At 47.8% G+C, this 20,694-nt stretch overlaps 1 long non-coding RNA gene and 1 other non-coding gene across 3 annotated transcripts; both read left to right on the forward strand.

Annotated features, from left to right (window-relative positions):
* The first annotated feature begins 1,581 nt into the window (after positions 1–1,581).
* On the forward strand, positions 1,582–13,880 carry LOC145526583 (uncharacterized). Of its 2 annotated transcripts, none has more exons than XR_014069002.1 (5): positions 1,582–1,725; positions 2,378–2,511; positions 4,448–4,696; positions 4,781–6,140; positions 11,868–13,880. It is a non-coding gene; the product is annotated as an uncharacterized LOC145526583 (long non-coding RNA). The 2 variants fall into 2 exon arrangements; XR_014069001.1 differs by lacking the exon at positions 11,868–13,880 and adding an exon at positions 7,594–7,893.
* Positions 11,038–11,109, forward strand: TRNAG-CCC (transfer RNA glycine (anticodon CCC)). The gene has a single exon. It is a non-coding gene; the product is annotated as a tRNA-Gly (tRNA).
* Positions 13,881–20,694: the final 6,814 nt, after the last annotated feature.

The raw sequence follows: 20,694 nt of genomic DNA on the forward strand, positions 1-20,694 counted from the left end.
ATTATATGAGATGATGCATGTGTAGAACACAGCGAGGTGCCTGGCACTCACGATATTATAATTTTTTCCCCAGAAGCATGGGCTTGGTCATTGTGCCTGAGCTTCTCGCCTTAGAGACCGAGAAACTGAGGTTAGGTGGTGGTGGTTGGTGGGAAGAGAATTCAGAGCGCGTTTCGGTCTCTGCACTGGGCCAGCTTCAGAGAGGAGCTCCAGCTCCCGGGGCGGCTCTTGGCGCCCCTGCCAGGAGGTGGCTTGGCGCCGGGCTATCTTCCTCAAGCCCGTTCCCGTATTTCCAGATGTTTCAGGTTCCGTTCCTTTGGATCTCCTTTCCTGCAGCTTCTCTTTCCTCCAACTGGCCAGACTTCACAAAGGGAAGGCCCCCCGGGGGGATAGCCAAATACCTCATAAAATGCCCCCTTTTACCAGCAACAACATGACCTGCTTTTACTACTAGGATTTCACTGGTCCTCCCCTGGATGTGCTGGAGCCCCGGGGAAGCAGCAGCAAAAGACAGGTGTGTGCACATGAGGGTGAGTGTGCATCCAGGTGTGAAGGTGTGTTTTCTTTGTTTTTGTTAACTTGTTTCACACTTTATTAGTTTCTTCTTTTTTTTTCTTTTTAAACTTTTTATTCTATATTGGAGGATAGCGGATTAACAAGCTTCCCAGGTTGCTCAGTGGTAAAGAATCCGCCTGCCAATGCAGGAGACATGGGTATGATCCTTGGATAGGAAAGATTCCCTGGAGAAGGGCATGGCAACCCACTCTAGTATTCTTGCCTGGGAAATCCCATGGACAGAGGATCCTGGTGGGCTGCAGTCCATGGGGTCACAAAGTCACACACGACTGAGTGACTGACCATGCATGCATAATTGATTAACCGCATTGTGATAGTTTCAGGTGCACTGCAGAGGGACTCAGCCATACATACACATGTATCCATTCTCCCCCAAACCACCCCCATCCAGGCTGCCGCGTGACATTGAACAAAGTTCCCTGTGCTGTACAGTAGAGGATGTGTGTTTATATTAGGATGTGTGTGTGTGTCTGGGGATGCGCATATGGGTGTGAACCTTTGCTGCATGTGAGGACATGTTGTGGTATGAAAATGTGTACCACATGTGTGTTTCTGTGTAAAAGTGCATTTATGTGTGAGGGTGTGTGTGCACATACAAGTGTGCATACATGCATGAAGATTGAGGGTCTGTGTATGTGTGCACAGTGGGTGTTTGTGGATAGGTATGTGGGAGAATTACACTGTGCATGGTGAGGCCACGTGTGCCTTGTGTTTGAAGATGTGCATGCACACAGGTTTGTATATGACGGTGCACATGTGTGTCCTTGTGTGAGGGTGGATGTGTGTACACCCGGGTGGAAGTATATGCATATCTGTGTGAAGTTATGTGTCTTTATGTGTGAGGATATGTGTGGGGAATGTGTGTGGCAGGGTGAAACAGGGTGAACGCTGGCACGCTGGTGTGTGTGCCCGTGTGTACCTATGCATACACGTGTGAGGACGTGTGCTCCTTAGGGCGGCTGCGCACACACGTGAGGGCGTCTGCGCGTGCGTGGAAAGCTGGGCGCGAATGGACAGTGGGGGCGGAGCACTGTAATGGCGACCAGATGGTTTCCTTGTTTTGCGAGACCTCCTTGGTGTTTCGTACCAGGCGCTTCCCAGCACCGCGGACGGATTTATCTTCTCACGTGGTCAAAGGGCAGCATTCAGGCAAAGAGGGGGTTTCTCTTCCTGGAGGGCTGGGCCGGCCCACCCTGGGCATCGCAGAGGAAGGTTTACCTTGGCCAGCGGCTGGACTCTGCGGGCCCAGTTTCCTGGGCCAGCCATGCCCGGGCTGGGGCTCCTGCTCCACCCCGGGCGTGGCTGCACTATCTCAGCGCAGATTAACTTCCCTGGCACCGGCTTTGTTTAGGCTCATTATGGAGGAGCAGCCGCAGAGAACGCAGGGCTCTCCCTTCCACCCTGGGGCCCTGGTTTTGCTGAAAAACACTTGATTTACAGCTTCTCGCTCTGCTCCTCGGGGCTGGGAGTCCCGGCAGGAGGGGAAGCACCCAGGGCCCGGGCTGTTTTGTCTGCTGAGAGTGGGGAGAGGGGTTCCGTTTTCCCACTGCTGAGCTCTAGCAGCCCTGGTAGGTTTGGGCTGTTTGTTGAGTGTCTGCTCCTTAGGGTGGGTGGGAAGAGGGCTTGTGAGATAAAAGTTCTCCTCTGCGTGATGGTGTGAGGGAATCCGCTTCTCTGCATGTGTTCCACCAGGGAAAACCACTCTGGGCTCATTGAAACCCTTTAAAATGTTTTCTTCAGTCATTCTGCCTCCGCGCTTCTGGCCCCAAACCTCCAATTTCCTCTCTATTTCGCCTCTCAGGGATTATAAAGACTGCAGTGCCTTAGCTCTGAGGGGATGCGGTGGTCCACACCCTCTCTGCAGAGAACCTCCTGGGTAACACCCTAAGCATCTGCCCACCCAAGCGGCCTGGACCATTTTGGGGTCGCTAGACGGTAAGCCTGCTGAGAACAAGACCTGTCATTGCCTCAGACGTCTGGCCAGGAGCCTGCTGCGTGGCTGCATAATGGGCTTTGGTACAAGTTTATCCGATGAATGAAGGATGAGGTAACTCATGTCTGGGTAGACAGCCCTTGGTAGATGGCCTTCATCCAAAGATCATTGGGATATTTGAGTAAAATTCTATTGAGCCAAAATGTGTTTCCCTCTGAATCAATACAGATTAGGTGTACCACAAAAGCCATAACTAAGTGAAGGCAAACATACTATTGTTGAGTCACTAAGTCCGGCTCTTTCTGACCCCATGGACTGCAGCACGCCAGGCTCCTCTGTCCTCCACTATCTCCTGGAGTCTGCTCAAACTCAAGTCCATTGAGTCGGTGAAGCCATCCAACCATCTCATCCTCTGTGGCCCTCTTCTCCTTTGCCTTCAGTCTTTCCCAGCATCAGGGTCTTTTCCAATGAGTTGGCTCTTTGCATCAGGTGGCCAGAGTATTGGAGCTTCAGCTTCGATCCTTCCAGTGAATATTCAGGGTTGATTTCTTTTAGGATTGACTGATTTGATCACAAACATTTACTCCTCTTTTATTTTTTTTCTTTTTAAAATTTTTGTTGGACTACAGTTGATTTATAATGTTAGTTTCAGGTGTACAGCAAAGTGAATCAGTTATACATATACATATATCCACTCTTTTTAACATTCTTTTCCCATATAGGCCATTAGAGAGTATTGGGTAGAGTTCCCTGTGTTATATAGTAGGTTCTTAGAACTTATCTACTATATATACAGTAGTAATCCCAGTTTCCCAATTTATCCTCCTCACCTGTGGCAACCATAAATTTTCTATATCTGTAATTCTATCTCTGTTCTTTAGATAAGTTCATTTCTACTGTTTTAAAAAATTGCACATATAAGCAATATCATATGATATTTGTCTCTGACTTACTTCACTCAGTATGACAATTTCTAGGTCCATCCATGTTGCTGCTACTGGCATTAGATCATTCTTTTTATGACTGCGTAATATTCCATTATACACCATATATTCTTTAGCCATTCCTCTGTCAATGGACATTTAGGTTGCTTTTGTGTCCTGACTATTGTAAATAGTACTGCAGTGAACATTGGGGTGCCTGTATCTTTTCAAATTATGGTTTTCTAGACATGTACTCTTCTTAATGCTTCCTGGATCTAAACTGAATATAGATCCCATAACTGCTCCTCATATCACACAAATGTGAGCAGTTTTTTCACTGGACATCTTAAAACGTGGCTCATAAGCTGGACCCAAAATCAGGTATAGTCTGATCAGAGAGACCAGCATGCTAGCTGTTGTAGGAAGTTAAAGTCCTAACCCCTGGCACCTGGAAGTGTGACCTTGTAGGGGTTTTACAGATGTCATCCAGTCAAGATGGCCATGTTGGAGTAGTGTTAGTCACTCAATTGTGTCTGACTCTTTGTGACCCCATGGACTGTAGCCCACCAGGCTCCTCTGTCCATGGGATTTCCCAGACAAGAATACTGGAGTGGGTAGCCATTCCCTTCTCCAGGGGATCTTCCCGACCCAAGGATTGAACCCGGGTCTCCTGCATTGCAGGTGGATTCTTTACCGTCTGAGCCACCAGGGAAGCCCATACTGGGGTAGGGTGGGTCCCAGATTCAGTGACTGGCATCCTTACAAAGAGATCTGGAGATGTGCAGACACACTCATGGGGAAGAAGGCATTGTGAAGATAGGAGAGACTCTTCCTCCCACCGCCCCCCCCTCGAAAGAGCTGGAACGGAGGAGAGGCAGGGAGGGTGAAATCTATGCATATCTGCTGATCATCACTGCATTTCCTTGGCTAGTTCTGTCCCGCACTGTGTTCTCAGAGATGGGGTTTTGTAATCACCAGGACATCTTTTTCTCAACCCAGTTGTTTGAATTTCCAGACCTAAATTAGGTTGGGGAAGCACCCAGAATCTGCAGACTCAGTCGTCTCTTTCATCAGAAGTTTGCTGAGCCTCTTTGATGTGCCAGGCGTTGAGCCTGGAAGGTTGGCGACAGATCGTGATGTATGCCTTACACGAGCTGGATTCTCACTGCCCACTGAGGAAGCTCGGGCGCGGACTCGCCAAGGAAGGGTGTAGCCAGGCAGTCAAGTGCCACCGAACACAGCTTGGTGTTTCCCACCTCATCATGTAAGAATGACCAGATGTGTTACAAGCACAGTCTTTTTTATTGAGTGTGAAGGAGTAACTTCGAATGTGAAATTATGTTCACAGGCATTTCCAGGAGAAGTTTTTTTTTTCTTGCCATGGTTGATGGTCACAGGGGATGCCAGATCCCAGATGGGGTGAAGCCAGGGTGAGGACCACAGAGAGAAGTGCCAGTGCCTGAGTAAGAGGGAAGTTGTGCAAGGCGTGTGGCTGACTGTGGGCCCGTGCAGGGAGGCCGCGCGGGGGCTGGTCACCCTGGATGCACCTTACAGTGACCTGGGGAGCTTAAAAGAAAAATCTGCCTCCAGATCCCAGCACTGCCTGATTAAATCAGGATCTCTAGGGGAGACCCTCAGGCTCTGCAGGTGGCACCAAGGTGAAAGCCGGTGAGAGAACAGAGCTTGGCCAGGAGGGAGGTGGTTTCTTCTTGCTTAATTGCACTTGATGTGGTACAGTGAAAACACAGCCACGTACATGTATATAAACATGTAAAAATCCTGTCATTTTGAACAAACAAAATTGAGCATATATGTTGTCAGGTAGCATTGTGACTCTTAAGAACATGCTGATGAAGCTGGGGGGCAGAATTGCAATGGAATTGCAACTTCAGGCTATTCCCTAGGGCATATGCCCATAGCATGTGAGTTTTTTCTTTTTTCTCTCACCCTTCTTTCCTCCCTCCCTCCTTCCCATGAACAATTTCTTCTGGATGTATAGGGGAAAAAAAGATTCTGAAAATACAGATCCAATTAAATTAGGGCTTTGGGTCAGTGTTCCTATCATTCACCCATCATGATCCTGATCTGGTTTCCTTTGACTGAAAGTAGTGAACCCTTTCTTTCTTTGTGGGTCTCTCTTAGCCGGTCTCTTGGTCGAGGTCATCAGCAGAAGGTTAAGAGGGTTCCTCTAATGCTCTTTGGGGAATTTGCCTAGAGAGTGTACAGAGATGGGGAACCCCAAAAAGCTTTTTCTAGAAGTTTCTATCTTAGGGATTTGCTCCAGTGGAAGGTGGGGTCATGGTTCTGAATGAGGCATCTTCTTGTGGATGCCAGAGTCCTAGCCCCATGACCCCAATGTGAGCTGGTCACCAGGTGGTGTAGCTTAAGAGAAAAAAACCAAAAAAACCTGAAAAGGTTTGGGGATGGGGCTTCCCTCTCTCTGTGTAGAAGAAATAAACCGAGGTTGAGATCAGGATTAAAGAAACTGAAAAGAGGAAAATCCAGCCCTTTTCAGAAGACCCCCACCCTTCTGTGTTCCTGAGGGGCCCTTGGCCCATCTCCCAGTGTCGCCTTCACGGAGAAGCCTGCCTCAAACTGGTCCTCCGGTCCTAAGAAAACCCGACTCTGAGAAGGAACCTGGGTGCAGCTGCTCCCATGGAAAGAGCGAGGGATGACAAGACAGGCCTCTGTGAAAATCTTCCAAGGAGGTAAGGAGAAAAAAAAAAGATTCTTCATTTGCATCAAGAGTAAACTTCCTGTCCCATTAAACAATGAGGCATTCAAACTCCGCCTGAGTAAAAGTCCCCTGATGCAATGCGAGGGTGAGCAATTTCATGTCAGGCTGTTGTTATGGGATTTATACATGTCCTAGCTAGGGCTTGAGGTGAACATCGGAGCCAAAAACAATAGCCCTAAACCCCACATGCACAGAAACCTCATTCCAGCGGAGTTTCCTTAAGAGAGGCGCACAGCAGACTTTTCACAAACAAAGTGACTTCAAAGGCAGGCTTGCATCACCAGCCTCCCTCCCTCTCCTGACACTTCCCTTTAGGCCAGACCTGGCCCTTCTGTTTCTTGGTTTACTTTATGAGGCTTGCTCTCTCGCTCTCTCTCGCGCGCTCTCTCTCTCTCTCTCTCTCTCTCACACACACACACACACACACACATCGCAAAGCAATTATCCGAGCTCATAGGCCAACAGGAAAGTAATTGTAACTGAGTACTTCCTTTGCCACTGCAATGGGGATGGGACCCAGTGACTGGGCAGCAGCTCCCCCTGAGGCTCCCAGACTGACCTCCCCCCACCTCCCTGGGGGAGGAGGATGCCAGGAGGATGGGGGAATGGGGGGGAATTTTCTTACATCACTTGACGTGCTTGCTTTCACTACCCAAACCCTGAGTCACGACTGAAGTCGATTGCCTCGGGTCTCTCTGGCTGAAACCAGAGGTTCTAGATTTGGAAACTTGACTCCCATCAGCTGACTCTTGTTCAGTTCATCAGAGGAAACATGTCTTGTCTTACTTGCCCCCTCTTGGAGTTGAAGTGCCTTCTCATAAGGGGATTACGTGGGGAAAAGGCGCTGTGTAGTGGCTTAGTAAGCCGATGCTGGGCGAGTGAACAATATTTGACGTTGGATGAGTTTACAAAAAGGGCAGTCTCTCTGTTTGTTTAAACCAAGATTAAGCGAAAGGAAAAGTTTTTCTTTCCCATCCCGGGACAAATGGGAAACATATGTTTTGCCTTTGGACTTTGTAGTACAAGGCACAAATGATGCTCCCCGCCCCCATCCGCTGTGGAGTCTTCGAGCATTGCAGGATGTTTCCTCTCTTTGGTGGCCAAAGCCAATATGAGCCTTTAGATTTCCAGACAGTGGAGCTAATGGTGATGACCCAGTTGATTCCAGGTGATTGTGTAGGGGGGTGTTCCCAGGCCATTTATGAGTAGGCAGGATATGATCCTGGGTGCTGGGTTTAAGTCCTAGCTCTGCCTTAGTCCAGGTGACCTCACATAAGCCTCAGTTTCCTCACCTGCGAAATGAAATTGATTGAACTTGAAATGTCTCAGGTCATTTCCGACTCTGGAAAGACTGTTGGTTTAGGTTGGTTCTTCCTGTCCGTGGGAGACTTTCCTAGCTGAGGGTCCCCTTCTCATGGGCTCAGGGCAGCGTGGGAGACCTCGGGTGAGGAGCCTGCCCTACCACCGTACCCGTGACTCACCATGACCTTGGACAACTCACTGGCCCTCTTTGTGAGTCCTTCTCCTTATCTGAGAGAGGGGGTTTGATGGTCTTGCCCCTGACACAGCAGCTCAGATATGTGACAAGCCTGAATGAGACAAGGGTGTAAAGTACTTGGAGTTCCTTGGGCTAAATGGATCATTCATCTCCGAAGATAAGTTTAAAAAAAATGCTAGTCCCCAAATATTTTTTGGATTATCTCAAGAATAAAGTCATGAGAATCTGAATTCTTTACTCTTGGCTTTCCTTAAATGGCTACTGGTCCAGCAAGTGCAAGCATTGAATGACCAGCGTGGGCTGTGAAATTCAGTGATGCCAGAATCAGTCCTGTAAACATCTCCTCACAGGTGGGCCGCCGGTCCCTGCTGGGACGCAGTGGCAGGGAGAATCCTCGGCTCCTGAAGCCATCTGGCCTTTTCTGAATCATCCCTGATCGTTAGGAATGTCTCCCCTCTGTTGATTAAGAATCAGCCTTGTCGAGTAAATCCGAACCACCCATCGCCCCTGTAGGAGTTACTCCGTTCCCGCTTCATTCCTCCTCTTTCACAGTGCTTGAAGACATGCCACCCCCAAGAAACCTCTCTTCCAGACTAAACAACTGTGGCATCTTAAACAGATTTTTGTTGACTTGCTTTTTGGATTCCTAAATGTCGTTGTGCTTTACATGCTTCAAATGGTCAGTGTCTCTTAAGAAAAAAAAGTGAGGCTTTGAACCAAATGCAGTGTTGTAAACGTGCACCTCCTGTGTTTCTGTAACAGGTCAGGTAAGAGATGTGACAGTAACTCGGTGACTTAAAGAATATAGGATGTTTTTTCTCTGTCTCGAGTACCTGGGTGAGGTGAGTGATCCAGGTATTGGCAAGTGGCCGATTCTCTGCAGTCATTCAGGGACCCAGGCCCCTTCCAGCTGGGGCGCCACTGTTGCATGGGGTCCAGGCTGCCTGGCTGCCGGGTCCCAGATGCAACCAGGAGGAAACACAGAGAGTGAGGAGGTGTGTCCACCTCTTAAGGGCCCCGGCTCCCAATACAGACCACCTCTTAGCATCTCACTGCTGAGAACTCAGCCCAAGGTTCTCAGCTGCAAGGGAGGCTGGGAAAGGTGGTACCATCACCAGGGAGAAGCAGGAGAAGGGATGTTGGCAGCCACGAATACGGACAAGCCTCAATGGGCTTTCAGTTCTGGGAAGACAGCAAGCTCCTTCCATGGTCACCGCCAATACGCCCCTTGTCCTGCCCGGAATGTTCCATCTCCCTGTCTCCCCTTCCCCTTCATATGGTCTTGGCTTCAGTGCCACTTTCCCAGAGAGGCCTAGCCTGGCCACCCCAGGAAAAGTACATCCCTCATCACACTCTTTCCAGCCTTCGTTTGTATCCTCCTAGGCCCTGTCACAAGTTTCAGCAAACCTGTGTGTCTGTGTTTGCTTCTTTGCCCTAGAAAACTACGGGCCGTATGTGGGTAGGCACCCCACCTGTCTGGTCCTCTGGTGTATTCACTGCCCAGCTCAGTCAGTGCCTGACACACAAACTGCGCAGCTAAATAAGGGTTTGCCAAATCAGAGAATATAGAGACCCTGCGTATTTAGTCGTTCAGTGGTGTCCGAGTCTTTGTGACCCTTTGGACTGTAGCCCACCAGGCTCCTCTGTCCATGGGACTTTTCAAGCAAGAATATTGAATGGGTTGCCCATTTCCTCCTCCAGGGGGTCTGCCCAACCCAGGGATTGAACCCGCGTCTCATGTGTGTCCTGCATTGCAGACAGACTCTTTACCAGCCGTGCCATCAGGGTAGCCCCATACAGACACTGGATGCTTCCTGAATATAGTCTTTTCTTCCAAGCTCATCACACTGGTTTCACTTGCCGTGAACTAAAAGCCCCGTTTCTCTTCTTGCAGCACCTCTTCCTAAGACATATTTCTCCATCTGCTTCTTAAGAAGTTGACTTTTTGGCCACAGATCCAGCATTTTATGCTGAATACCTGTTGTATTTCTGCTGCTTGTTTTAGACATTGCCCTAGTCCCCCAAAGACCTTTCTTTGATATATCAGTGAATACATTTATTTCTCCTGATAGATAAGCCTGTGTTTTTCCTTATTGCTGTTGGCAGACATTGATGGAGACGGGGGGAAAGGATCAAATGTGAAGCCCCTGTCAATACTGCAGCCTGTCCTCCATCCAACCATCAGTCCGTCACGGGCTGCCTTTGGGAATGAATGTTTTCTCATGCAAACCCCATTCTTGATAAGCATCTCACTCAGCCTGGCTGTGTCAGATGCCCTGCTGAAATGAGATACACATTAGAACTCAGGGCCTCCTGTTCCACTCCTGCCCGGGACGATAGAAACTTCCAGCCAATGGCAAGAATCCCCTTGACAACACCCTCTAGTTTACCAGTCTGGTAATCCTATAAAAAACAGGAAATGACTCGTTCTTAGTGAATCCATGCTTAGTGATTCCTAACAATTACTGTTCTCTCATAAGTGTTTGCAAACCTTTAATTCTTAATTTCTTCTGAAACGTTTCCAGGATCTAACCTTCCTGGAAACCCTGCCGCATGGGTCCATTATCTGTCCTCAAATGCAACACCTCTATCCTCACACCTCTGTAGGAAAGGTTTCTCCTGTCCGGCTCTGAGTATCTAAACCCTGACCTCCTTTCCACATCTAGCTGGACAGGGGCCCCCTCCGCATTCCAGGTCTCTCTGTGCTCTGGGTCCTCGTGGAGTTCGTTAACCACATTCCTCCTCGGGACTTGTTGCTGCCACCTGGGCAGACTTTCGGATCTTTCTCTCAAGGCGCTCAGCCTGGCCTCACACCAAGCCCTCTTCCAACAAGGTGTATGGGTTGAGTTGACCACTGAAAACCAGCTTCCACTTATGCCCACCAATTAGCCCTTTATTGGAACTTCGGCCTAAGCTGTGGTCTAGAGCCAGGTGATGTGGTCTTCCAGTGTGTTTGAAAAAAAACTTTTTTATATAATAAAAATGTAGTATCTTGTAAAATTCCAAGGAAGCTATAGATTTACTGGATCATCAACTAAAGGAAACCAACCTGGCTGATGTAACAGTCTGGGAAATCAAGATTAGGTCATGACAGATGATCCAAATGCAACACTTACAACATCCTGAATGTTGCACAGGCAAAGGAGATGAATCAAAAATCAGAGCCACATGCAAAATATTTTCTGCCTTTCAGAAACAGATTTACAAAAAGATTTCCAGTAGGGTTTCTTGAACTACCTTTGTAGATTTAAAACAATTTATTTTCCATATAGCTTTGGAAGAAAAAGTGTTATAAAATGAAATGCTCCTGTTTAAACTGTGCCCCCCACCCCCCACCAGCAGCAGCATCAGAATCTGGTAGAGGGGAACCTCCCTGGTGGTCCAGTGGCTAAGACTCTGTGTTCCCAACACAGGGACCCAGGTTCAATCCCTGGTCAGGGAACTAGATCCCACATGCCTCAACTAAGAGTTTGCATGTTGCAGCTAAGACCCCATGCAGTCAAATAGATAAAAAGAAATATTAAAAAAAAAAGAATCTAGTGAAGGTGCTGATGCCACATCACACCATATTTGGGGACTAGGTTGGGGTGAGGGGGAGTTAGCTGTTTCAGATCTTTTGAGTCCAGTCCCTCTCAAATGCAGTGGAACACCTTGTACCCTTCAGGGCAGGTGGCTTAGAAAGGGGCAATTCTGCCCCTCCAGTGACTAAAGGAGCCCTCCCTCGTCCCAGCCCCTTGAGACGGCCAACTCCCTCAGACCAGAGAGAAATTTTCCTTTCTATCGAAACACTGACGACTCTGATTATCAAACCCTTTCTGCTGCTTGCTTTCTGACCTTAATAAATCTGGGATTAGTATGAAAACCACCCAGGCACTGACTCTCCACATTTCCCAACTGGCTGTCTGGAGGTGGCTTCTCCTTCATGAGTAACTTCCCCAAATATTTGGGAAATTGCCCGAGGCTTACGACCACCCTGTGAACTCCGGGCAGAGAGAGAGAACTCACCCCAGGGTCAGCCCCGACCTCTCCCCTCTTCCTTTCCCCCTCCTACGTCGCTCTTTTTTCTTGCTCAAGGCAATTTACATCGCTTTCTTCCACTAAGAATGGAATTTGGGTTCCCAGCTATCAACAAGGACTTATGTGGATATCCAGCTTTGCCCGCCCGCCCTCCCTTAAAAAAGTTGTATTTATTTATTTTAGCCGTGTTGGGTCTCCATTGCTGCATGGGCTTTTCATCGCGGTGGCTACTCCTGTTGCGGAGCGCGGGCTCTGGGGCGCGTGGGCTCAGGAGTCGTGGCTCCCGGGCCCCAGGCGTACAGGCTCATTGGTTGTGACTCACGGCTTAGTTGGCCCACCGCATGTGGGATCCTCCCCAATCAGGGACCGAACCCGTGTCTCCTGCGGTGCCAGGTGGATTCCTTTACCGCTGAGCCATCAAGGAAGCCCTGGCCTCTCTTATAACTTCTCTGTGATTGGACGTTCCAAGATCAGGAGGAAGCCCATTTTCAGGGCGCTTCACCGTCTTCATCCATATTCCTAGGACACTGCAATGCTACAGCAGTTGTCAACGAAAGGACCCACATAGAGTTTCCCATCTTGACGCTGTCCCTGGCTTTCACTTCATGTGAGCTCAAGACCACTGTCACCATTTCTGGAGTTTCTTTCCAGCCTCCACTTTTCACTCCCTTGTTTCACAAGGTCCTTGTGAGCTTCCAGGACCCCAGGACCTTTGTTGTCCCCTGGGCCGGTGTTAGGCTGAGGCGAGAGCTGGTGCCAACGCAGAGCTTCATGGCAGCATGCAGAGTCGGCAGCATGAGAGGGGACCGTTCTGGGGTAACTGAAGGCACAGTTAAAGCAGTTGGGTGAACGTCACCTCCAGAACCTGTATCCAGAAGCCAGCTGATTTTTTTTTTTGCCCTTAATCAAAACTTTATTGAAAACCTGACACCCAAAATAGGAGAGCGCTGTTGTATGCTGTACAGAATGAAATGTGATTACACTGTCTTGATAGATTAATTGAAATTACTGAACTGATAAGGCTTTCTGCGATAGAACACAAATTCAGGAAGCTATGTGGATCATCAGTCAGTGTTGCTTCCTTCTAAATGAACAGCCTTCTGTGAGTCAGGCTGTTCCTCCTGTTGGCTGAGAAGCCAGCTGACTTGTCAATGTCTTCCCATCCACAAAATGTAACATCTTACAGAAAAACATGAATGAACTTTTGGGCTGACCCAAAAGTGAAATCTGCTTGCAGGGCAGAGAAAATTTTGATTCCTTTTTTTTTTTAATTGTGGTAAAATTATACAGAACCAAAAATTTTACTCTCTTGACCATTTTTGAGTATACAGTTCTGTGGCAGTAAGTACATTCACAACTGTCACGTGGCCAACACCAGCTCCCATCTCCAGAACTTTCTCTTCTTTTCCAACTGAAACCATACCCAGTAAGCAATGACTTCCATCCTCTCTCCTGCAGCCCCTGAAAATTACCATCTACTTTCTGCCTCTATGGTTTTTACAGCCCTGAATACCTCGTATGAGTGGAATCACACGACATACGTCCTTTTGTGATTGACTTATTTCACTTAGCATAGTGTCCTTAAGGTTTGTCCCTGTTGTAGCGCATGTCAGAATTTCTTTCCTTCTTAAAGGCTGAATGATACTCCGCTGTATGTATAGACCACATTTTGTTTAGCTCTTCATTGTCATTTGGTTCTGTTTTTTTTAAAGTAGTGAAGTTTGTTATTTTTAACAAATGGAGAGTTAAGAGGCAGTGGAGTGTGGTGGGGAAAGCCTTGACCTGGACATCAGGGAACCTGGGTCTCCGTTCCAGCTCTGCAGCTAGTGACCTGGGCCCAGTGGCTCCTGCGAAAGGGGCTTGGAGGAGCTCCTGTATCAGAACTGGCTGGGCTTCCTGGGAAGATCTCAGACTCCTTGCGTCTGGTCTCTGGGAGTGGAGCCTGAGAATTCCTTCCCAAGCTCTGTCTGTAAGCCTGGGGTTCCACCCCTGCACAAATAAAACAAACTCGCCTCCTTTTTTCCCCTTTTTTTCTGTTTTTTCTTTTTTGCTTAAGCAAACTGAGGATGGTTTCTGCCACTTGCAGTTGCAGAATTATAACTAAAATATCCTGTAACAGATGAATCCAACCCATAGGAGATTTTTAAGAATAAATTGAGATATTTGTATGAATACGCCATAGAAGTGCATACTCAATCACTCAGTCGTGTCTGATTCTTTGCGACCCCACGGACTGTAGCCTGCCAGGCTTTTCTGTCCATGGGATTTTCCAGGCAAGAATACTGGAGTGGGCTGCCATTTCCTCCTCCAGGGGATCTTCCTGACCCGGGGATTGAACCTGCTTCTCCTGCATCTCCTGCATCAGCAGGCAGATTCTTTACCGCTGCACCACTTCTATGAAGCTCACGCCATGGAAGTATTAACGCTAATTTACTTTACGATATTGTTATTATACGAGCCCCCCCCCTTTTAAAATAAAAAGTACTATATTCACTGGCTAGATTTAATATTCCAAAGTTACTCTTTTATGTGGCATAAGACATTGAAGGCTGAGGGCGTTCTGAGATGCAAAGGGAAGGGTGGGCATTTTGAAATACAAATATTTTCAAGAAAGTAGAATACTTTTAAAAGAAATCCCATGCTTCAGTAAAGTTTCCAGAATGAATATTCACTGCTCTCTTGCTTGTTGTGGGTCAGGAGAAGGGCTGGGGCCCCCCCCCCCCGACAGCCAAGAGCAAGCAAGGGGTGAGCAGCCAGGCGAGGACTGTGTGTCCGAGATGCCAGGGTGGGGAGACAGGACGGCAGGGGAAGTATCCGAGTCCGCTCAGGGAGACTTCCTTGAGGAAATGATGCTTAAACTAAAAAAAGGAATAGGAATGACAGAGGCCACGGGGAGAGAGTGTCGTAGGCCAACTGCCTGCTCAGAGCCCTGGCGGCAGAGGAGCGCGTGGTACCCGCTGGGCGCTGAGCACGGGATGCTGGTGAGGTCAACACGGGCCAAGGCTGCAGGCGCGTGGGCTGAGCTGGGAGCCTGGACTTTTTGAGGCTGGCGGTTTTCAGGAGGGTAAATCTGTTCATACTTATCCTCGCCAGGATTGCCTTAGCCAGGGTGGAGAATGCGTGGTGGGGCCTTGTCTGGAAGCAGAGAGACGGGTCAGAGGACGCTACAGTGATCTGAGGGTGGTGCTCCGAGATTCACTTTAGGGGGGAAAGACGGGTTGAGGGGAAGAGAAGGAATTCTGTTGACTTGTGGTTTCAGTCAATCCTTACTTATAAAGAACTAGTATCTCCATTTTACAGGTGACACTCGGGGGGAGGGGGTGCCCGCTGAGTTGCTTGTCCAAGCACGCACAGCCAGCAAGGGGTTGGGGTGTCAGAATGTTTTTTTTTTTTAATTGGGATATAGTTGCTTTGCAATGTTGTGTTAGTTTCTGCTGTACAACAAAATGAATCAGCTATATGTATGCATGTGTCCTCTCCCTCTTGGGCCATCCCATCCCTCTAGGTCATCACAGAGCACCAAGCTGAGTTCCCTGCGCTGTATAGAAGCTTATCACTAGCTACCTGTTTTACACATGGTAGTGTATATATGTCAGTCCCAATCTCCCAGTGGGATATTAGGACATTATAGTCTCTTAGCACAAGTTGCCCCCTACATGGGACTTGGAGAGATGAGACTCAGAGTGAGTGGGTTTAATCATGGGAGAAAAGGTCTAAGCTGATGGCCTAAGTGGTTCTCCAGGATGGAGGCCTGGTGTGGTGTTGGCTCCGGGATCCTAGCAGAGGGGCCTTCAGGATGGGGTAGATAGCCACCAAGATCAGATGTTGACTGTTTAGCAGAATCATTTAATTAATCAGTGTGCCTTAGTGAAAGACAGCCTTTAGGACGTCCCTGGTGGTCCAGTGGCTAACACTCTGCACCCCCAATGCAGGGGGCCTGGGTTCGATCCCTAGTCAGTGAACTAGATCCCACACTGCGGCAACTAAGAGTTTGCATGCCGCAACTAAGACCCAGCACAGTCGGGTTTATATTTATTAAATAAAATAAATATATATTTTAAGAAGACAGCCTTCGACTGCAGGGAACGCGCTGCATTGGGCTGGACAAGGTGTGGACCAAGCTGACAGAGGGTGGGGGAGCAAGGCCAGTGCAGGCCCCACATCCCCCAGACCCAGGCCCTAGGTGAATGCTGTGATCCAGGCCAGCCAACACAACCTCTCCAGGCTGCAGGCGACGGTCGTTCCCCACCTCAAGATAGTTACTGAACTTCAAAGAAACCATGTATGTTAGAGGTACTCTGTAAATCCTGTGAGAAGGCGAGTTCTGTGTGGTCCTGAATTGTGGTTTGGTTCTTTTGTCTGCTCAGCTCCTCTCCAGGGACAGGTTGTTAGTCTGGTCCTCACCTCTCACTTCTCCCAGATCAACCCCTCCCTGAAGGAGGCTCTATGGAATCTGGGAGAAGTGGGAACCCTCCATCCTTACCAGGCTGATGGTTAGAAGAGTTGATTAGTTTCCTGTTCCAGTGCCTTGTCATTCCCCTGGGATGAGAAGACTCAGACTGAAAGAAGTAGAACTAGTTTTCAAAACACTTGCAACGGAAAGGAAGAGGAAACAGATTTGACCTGAGTTTTAGGGTCAAAGAAAAATTTCATTTTCTCCGTTTGGCTGCTTGTTATTGCACCTTACGTTTCAGACAGCTCCTGCCTCATTAGCTCCAAGCGGACCTAGGACCAATGACTATGGGTAAAATGTCTTTTAAAGGAAAGACAGGGTGGTGGGTTTAGGGGCTCAAGTTCATGAGATCTAGTTTCCAGAAAAAGCCAAGTTTGACCTAGCAGTCGAGATGCTTACCTGATTTTCTGGTTGCACAACTCAAGTTAGAACATTGGACAGGAAGCTCTGAAGCGTTTAACTCCGTTGTATGCAAACTCCAGAAGGTGCTTCTTGGGGAAATTTACATGCATGTGAGAGTAATTCCCAGCGAGGGCCCTCTGAAAACCCTGGCCCTGGGCCCCCGCTCCCAGCGGCCTCATCTGTAGGTGGGTAAAACAGCTCAAGGCAAGGGTGAGGGTGGCTGCAGCTGTGTTTCTAATGACTCCGTGACTCCTCTTTTTCAGAAAAGGGGGTCATTCTCTGACTTCCCCTTTTGAATATTGTTTTCTGTTTCTGCCGTTGTAATTAGAGCTAGAAATTCAATTAACAAGGAGGGGGAAAAAGAGAAACGGTCTTCTCAAGCCAATTTCCTTGTGCTCCCGAGAGGTTTTGAGGTTAGGTCAGCCCCATAGCTGTGCTGTTTACTTCTCTGGCTGTTGACGGGATGGCATGTGACTTGGCCAAAGGCTGTCACCAAGTCACAGCAGTGACCACTCCCGTCTTGGCTTCCAAGACTGCTCCTCAGTGTCTTGGTATATGATGCCAGTTTTTAATAACAGCTCTGTTTACCAGACAAATGGTTCTTTCGAGCATTTATTATTATTTTTGCAACACCTGTCAAAGAAAGAGAAAGCGGCCCGGCCGGGCTGTGATTAGAGGCCGCCGTGCTGTATCAGGGCCTTCGGGTTTCCTGTTGACTAGCCCGCTCACTCCCCCTGCCCCGCCCCTGAGGAAACTGAACAATATGAAGTGGACATAACACGAAACGCTTTGACGGGGAAAGTCACGCTATGTTTCCAGACACAGCACGTTTTTGTTTTTTTTTTTCAGGTCGAGCTCATTCTCAGAGAAGGTCTTTGGGTTTGGGGGGAGAAGGCCTCTTCTAAACCAGCTGCCCCCGACCTCTCCTTCCCCTCGACGTACGTGTCTGCTCGCTCAGTCACTCAGTCGTGCCCAACTCTTTGCAACTCCCCGGACTGTAGCCCCGCCAGGCTCCTCTGCCCACAGAATTTTCCGGGCAAGAATACTGGAGTGGGTTGCCGTTTCCTTCTCCAGGGGATCTTCCTGACCCAGGGATCGAACCCTCTTCTCTTGCATCTCCTGCATTGGCAAGTGGATTCTTTGCCACTGTGCCACCTGGGAAACCCCCTGCCTCCCGCCCACCTCCAAGCATAAATGCTTGCAAAGTTGACTGGGTGGGTATTTACAAAGTAGACTCAGAAAATTGAATGTTCAATCAAATTAATATCTTTGCATGGGAGAAAATGTTCATTGGATACAGAAAATTGAAAGAGCGGAGTTGATGAGAAATTCCACTAAGTTAAATGCTTTTGTACACACACACACACACACACACGAAGGAAATGCTCTAAAATGGGTGGTGAGACCAGGAGTAATTGCTCTCTTCTCCATGTTTTTCTTGTCTTTCCAAACTCTTTAATGTAAGCAGGGATTTATACCCACAGTAGAGCATGGTGAGTGAGTGAAAGCACAGACTTTGGGGCTGGACTGCCTGGTTTGAGTCCTGGCACTCCCACTTCCTGTGGTGACCTTCAGCAAATTGCTTGATTTCCCTGTGCCTCATTTTCCTCATCTGTGAAATGGGGGTAAGGATTGTACTTCTTTTCTAAGGAGGTTATAGCAATTAAAGAGTTTATATGTGTTAAGTGCTTAGAACATGTCTAGCACTTTTGTTAAATGAAGAAAATAATCCTTACTTTTTTAAGTTTTAACTGGAGTATAATCGCTTTACAATGTTGTGTTAGCTTCTGCCATACAGCAGCGTGAATCAGCCATAATGTGTACACATATCCCCTCCCACCTCCACCCTGCCCTCCTAGGTCATCCCCTCCCACCTCCACCCTGCCCTCCTAGGTCATCCCCTCCCACCTCCACCCTGCCCTCCTAGGTCATCCCGGCGCGCTCCCCATGATGCACAGCGGCTTCCCACTGCTCGCCTCCCAACTCGTCCCACCGTCTCCGCCCCCTGCCCCTCCCCCAAGCCTGTTCTCGATCTCTGTGTCTCTATCACTGCCCTGCAAATAGGTTCATCGGTGTTTTCATCAGTACCGTTTTTCTAATTTAGTCAAGTTGTGGCTAATTTTCCCTGGAGCGCTCTCGTCCATGGCATTCATGCTTTATGACACCGACTGCTGAAGAGAGGGTACATATATCCCTAGGCCCATGTCTGCCCTCAACTAACACAGTTAGGGAGAACACGTGGCATTTGCTGGGTGGCTCAAATTCTCAAAGCTATTTGCCAGGTCATGACAAGGAGCAGGGATTTCCCAAGGGTATACTGTGACCTCCCCCCACCACAGCCCCCCCACATTTGGTCATAGCCGAGTGACGGCAAGCCTAATTGTCTCCTAAACCGCAAGTTATACTATCACAGTTTGGCTGGTGACGTCCACAGAGCTGGAAGGATCCTTGACCTTTGGTAAACGATGCCCCCTTGCCCAGATGGAAATGCCCTGGGTAAACCTGTGTGCAGTGGTACGTGCGCCACCTGCTCACGTAGCCCTGGGAGGAGCAGAGGGAAACGGGAGCCGGCTTTGTGGCAGATAGTCAAATAATTGTGAAATTGCTCATGACTGATAGGAGAAGGTGAAGGAGCTAATGACGAGGCAGAAGGAGCTGGGGAGATCTTTTCCCAGCACTCAGAAGAGGATCCACCCGAAAGCACATCTGTGACCATTCACTTGTTTTGCAGACCGCAGACTTGAGTGGTGGAGCTCATTTTTCATTTCATAATAATAACAATATATATATGTGTGTATGTTTGTCAACTGTAGCCTAAGAACTGACAGAACGAAAGGGGGAAAAAAAGCAAAGAATATGCATGAAACAAGGGATTCCTCCTGCTTGGGGACTGGGACAGGATGGCACTGAAAACCATGTCAAACCACACTGAAGCTGTTTCCTTTCAGCCAAGGGGAAAATATTCTAGAAAAAGGAAACTCCAAAACTCTTGTTTACCCAGCTGTCTGTACAAAGTGAATTATTCATGATTAAATGTGAATAATAAACCTATGCAAATATTTGTTATATTCTCAGTTTTGAGGAGGTTGGGGGAGCAGCAGGAAATGAAGTCACTTTAAGGTGATTTTGTTAACTATTTTCTTTAGAAATACATAAAGAATATAGATTTTGATTTTTATTTATATACAGTCTTCTAAAAAAAACTTCACCAGGTTGTGTTTTCTGTAGGAGGTTGTGTCCTATTGGAAATGACAATCTAAAACTTTTCCTCTTAGTTATTATGACTTTTATATAATTTCCTTAGAAACTAATTGTGAAAGTTTTTTTTTTTTTCTCTGACATTAGAGGGTTAAAAAGCTTACAGCAGAATCTCTTCTCTAATGGGAAATCTTAACTGACAAGTTTCCAAGTACCTGCTGCTTACTGTAAATTCTTACCTATAAATTTCAGTTATAGGTTTTTGATAAAGGGAATATTACAATAATACTGATACCTGGCAGTTTGAAGCTGTTTGTCTTTTTTTGCAGAATTGGTTTAACAGTTTCCATCAGAACTGTTAGACTTTTAGCTGGAACTTGGTTAGGTTTTATGTAGCTTGCCCATTCTAAGAAACACTTAAAAATCCAAGCAATTGCCAGACAGTGTTTAATCATCTTGTAACTTTTCAAAGTCACTTAACACAGTGTGTCACCATTATCTGCTGAAGAGTTTAAAGCATGCAAATGACCATTCTCGGTATTGTAATTGTAAATGAGTTTCATTCACAATAATAATTAAAAAAAAAAAATCCTGTTTCCCCTGGGCTCCATCCTTATATCTGAGTTCATTCCAAGTAAAGCCTGTGTTACAGCTGACCATAGCCTAGGTTCAGATAAATCTCACTTTTGCTCAACAGTAACCTCGATCCCTGGAGGAGGGGCCGGAGGACTGGTGTGGTCCCTTCTGACTCGTGAGGATCAGGCTTTCTCTAGTTGTTGTTCAGTCGCTAAGTCGTGTCTGACTCTTTGCGACCCCATGGATGGCAGCACAACAGGCTTCTCTGTCCTTCACTGTCTCCTGGAGTTTGCTCAAACTCATGTCCATTGAGTCGATGATGCCATCCAACCATCTCATCCTCTGCCACCCTCTTCTCCTTATGCCCTCAATCTTTTGGGC

The sequence above is a fragment of the Giraffa tippelskirchi genome, chromosome 11 (genome assembly GCF_054371585.1).
Source record: "Giraffa tippelskirchi isolate mGirTip1 chromosome 11, T2T-mGirTip1v1.2.pri, whole genome shotgun sequence".
In the NCBI taxonomy this organism is placed as follows: Eukaryota; Metazoa; Chordata; class Mammalia; order Artiodactyla; family Giraffidae; genus Giraffa; species Giraffa tippelskirchi.